We start from the raw sequence: 4,014 nt of genomic DNA, 5'->3' as shown, positions 1-4,014 counted from the left end.
CCGGGCGACGCTTGCGGTTGGCCTGGAGCTGGGACTTGGCCGAAGCCCTTTTGAGCGCCGCCCGCACCCGTCTCCAGGTCCTGCGACACCGACTGACTTGGGACTGGACCGAAGGCACCTCTGCTTCCTCCTCTTGCTCAGGGAACAAGGGGGGTTGGTAGCCGGTGGAGGAGCAGAGGAGGGTGTTGTGGGCGTACTCGGCCCAGGCCAATCGCCGGCTCCAGGTCGCAGGGTTCCCGGAGACGTAGCACCTCAGCACGCCCTCCAGGTCCTGGTTGGAGGCGCCGAGGCTGGTGGCGAACGCCTTCCAGAACCTGGAGGCAAACTGGGGACCCCGATCCAACACGACATCCTGGGGGAGACCGTGGATCCTGAAGACGTGCTGCACCATCAGGTCCGTGGTCTCCTGGGCCGAGGGCAGCTTGGGAAGGGGGATGAAGTGGGCCGCCTTAGAAAACCGGTCCACCACCACCAGGATAGTGGTGAACCCGTCGGAGGGGGGAAGGCCCGATATAAAATCCAGAGAAATGTGGTACCAGGGGCGCTTGGGAATGGGAAGGGGCCGGAGGAGACCTGCCGGGGCCAAACGGGGGCTCTTGCTGCGTGCGCACACCGCACACTCTGCCACAAAGGCGCACGTATCCCCCTCTGCTGTGGGCCACCAGAAGCTCCTCCGGATGAATTCCAAGGTCCTGGCGGCCCCTGGGTGACCCGTGAGGGAGGACGCGTGCGCCCAGAGGAGCAGCCGTGCGCGTGCAGCCTTGGGGACGTAGAGTCTCCCCCCCCCGGGGTCGGGCTCCCGCCCCAGGGCCGCCCTGACTACCCGCTCTATGTCCCAGGACACAGGGGCGAGGATGAGCGCCTCCGGAATGATGGAGTCGGGGGTCTCCACCAGGTCCACCGGGTCGAACTGACGGGATAGGGCGTCCGGTTTGATGTTCTTCGCCCCTGGACGATAAGAGATGGTGAAGGTGAACCTGGTGAAGAACAGCGCCCACCTCGCCTGACAGGAGTTCCGCTTGGCCCCCCGGATATACTCCAGATTCTTATGGTCCGTCCACACTTCAAACGGCTGGACGGCGCCCTCCAGCCAGTGCCTCCACTCCTCCAACGCCAGCTTAACCGCCAGCAGCTCACGGTTGCCCACGTCGTAGTTCCGCTCTGCTGGGGACAGCCGACGAGAGAAGAAGGCACAGGGATGGACCTTCCCGTCCGTAAGGCACCGCTGGGAGAGCACCGCCCCCACTGCAGTGTCGGAGGCATCCACCTCCACCACAAAGGGCCGGGCAGGATCCGGATGCCCAAGGACCGGGGCGGAGGTGAAGCGCCGCTTGAGTGTGGCGAAGGCGTTCTCTGCCTCGGGGGACCAAGCGAATTGAGGGCGGCTGGACTGGGTGAGGATGGTCAAGGGAGCGGCCAGGGCAATGTCAGAAGGGCATGGGCCAGATTTGAACCCATGCTGACATGGCCATATGTGTGCACTGTAGGCCACACTCCCTACTTTCACTTCTTCCTATACTACGATTTCTTATTTGTTTATTATTGATCTGTCAGTTTTGATTTCTTTTGTGAAGGAGTATGGATGATGACTAAGTTATTGAATGCGTTATTAAAAACTTCAAGACATTTCTAAATGTTTATATACAGCTTTTGTGTGCCTTTTTGTTTAAAAATGTTTTGGCATTAAAATGTTGACAAAATATTGGTTAAGTTTCAAAACACATGATTCTATTAGACAAAATTATTTTGTTTCAAAAAGAAAAAACAACCAGTAACCAACATTTTACTGTGAATATTTTGATGAAAGTATTTGGACAAGTAGTGTTGCATGTGAACACTTTAAAAATAATGACTTCATTTAGCAGAGGATCAAACTATGACTTATGGTTTCTGATGTTTTTTGAATTTACTTCCATTTTTACTCTTTGTGATCGTGGTTGTTTTATATAATATATGTTGGAATCTGACTGTGTTGTACAGTTGTTATGTTAAATAGTTTATGTTCAAATGATATTGTTGTAATCATGCCCAAATAAAATATATTGAATTTCCCTGTTCATTAGTTGAATTAGTTGGTTTGTCCATTTTAGTTTACTAAAACTACAGCTGCAATTGTATTGAAATCCCTAGACTTGAGAACTCTGAGAGCATTCTCGGGGTGGAATCCTAACTCGATGACGCAATGATCTCGAGTTCCTATTCCCCCCCCTGCTGTGATTTGACATCTCCAGTGATGATCCCATAGCTCACACAGCAGGGTGTTACACAGAAGGTCTGAGGAACCAAACAACGGCACACAGAGAGGGTAGATGAAGCCCGAAGGCGTATTTAATAATAAAAAGGAAAAGGGTAGGGGAGAGAAGGATAATCCAAATGAGAGTAGTCCAGAGTCGGTCCAGGGTTCGGCAGGCAGGCGGGTAGTCAGACAGGAATGGGATAGGTCCGTGGAAGGTAGACGAGGGGGAATCTGAGGAAGACGAGGGTTCTAGGGGATCACAGTGAAACACAAAACAAACACTGGAAACAAGAAATGGCTGGAAGCGTATTTGACACTCAAAGAGTTACCGTGGGACACAGTACGATCTGGCACTGGAGTGAAGATCGGGCAGGGTTCTTATAGGGCGGTGATTGCAGATGGGTTGCAGGTGTGCTGATGGGTGATAGGAAACAGTTGCGCTGTCGACTGGGAGGTGGACGCTCCAGCGATGATCGCCGGGGCCTCAAGGTGGTGCCAGAGGGCTGGTTAGGAGGGGGAACCGTAACACAGGGGAGGCTGGTGGAGGCAGAAATCGGAGGATGGGACTCATTGTAACACCATTCCTCATTCCATTCCAATGAGCCCATCCTCTGATGTCTACCTCCACCAGCCTCCCCTCTCTCAGCTACGTTCTTCTATAGTCATGTGTCTCAATAAAATACAAGCTATCTGCCTTGGAACATTTTTCCCTCTCAATTCACTAGCAGCTTCTCTTATTTCTTCCGACAAAATTTAATCTAGTCTTCATTCACGTCTCCATTATTTACAAGATAGTGAAATAATTATAATTTCTACCTCGTTTGAACTACCATGTCAACAGTCTTTAGTATTTGATTCGGCCATTAATATGAAACAGAGCGACTGCTGGTTTATGATATTGAGTGTAACCAAATTACTGTCCAAATAATAGATTTGACTAGGCTGGCAGGCCACAGTGCTGGAGGGGCTATGACTCAATAGTATACGATAACGATTGGAATAATCCTAGCAAACGAGAAGAGCGTAGAGTTAAAATGAATAGAATGGAGAATTTGCAATCCAAGTCAACATTCTCTAGTGGGAGGAATTCTATTTCTATGGCACACACACACACACACACACAGCCTCCCTGGATTCTTTCTTGATTGTTCATTGTGTGTCTGTCTGGCATCTGCCCTCTCTCTGTGGTCAGTGGGGGGGGGTGGGCAGTGTGTGTGCGTATTGTGCTTGGTCATCACAGCGGATTCTGTGCAAATGTGGGCATGGAAAAAAGACAAACAGCCACACCCCACCCTGGTCTCCACCTCCTCCTCCACTGAGAGTCTATGTATCTGTTGCCGTTTCCATGTGAACAGAGCATTGAGGCGTTCATCACTCTCTTTCACACTATCCTCCCTCCCTGGCAGCAGTGTGTGTGTGAACAGTGTGTGTGTATTTAAGCAGGAAAATACCCTATTTCATATACCAGCTGTTCAACGGGGGCCACCGTCCATGTGGGTGGGTGGGTGGGTGGGTGGGGAGAAAAAAGAAAAGAAAAGGAAAAGCCATGTATTCAATCATCACACATGGAGCAATGTAAGGTGGGGTTGTAGCTTACGCCAGAGCCAGCCTGCAAACCGCTCTCCTGTAGAGGGGGAGAGTTGGGGGGGTGCACAGGGTTCGAAACAGAGAGAAGGAGGAGGGGGATGTCGGTGTGAGGGGAAGGAAAGGGAGGGGAGGGGTTTAAAGGCTGGGCTTGTTGTCATTGTTAGGCAGGGAGTCAGAGAGAGAGATGAGAG

The sequence above is a fragment of the Argentina silus genome (assembly GCF_951799395.1).
Source record: "Argentina silus genome assembly, chromosome: Y".
Taxonomy (NCBI): domain Eukaryota; kingdom Metazoa; phylum Chordata; class Actinopteri; order Argentiniformes; family Argentinidae; genus Argentina; species Argentina silus.
This window is presented reverse-complemented; position numbering follows the sequence as displayed.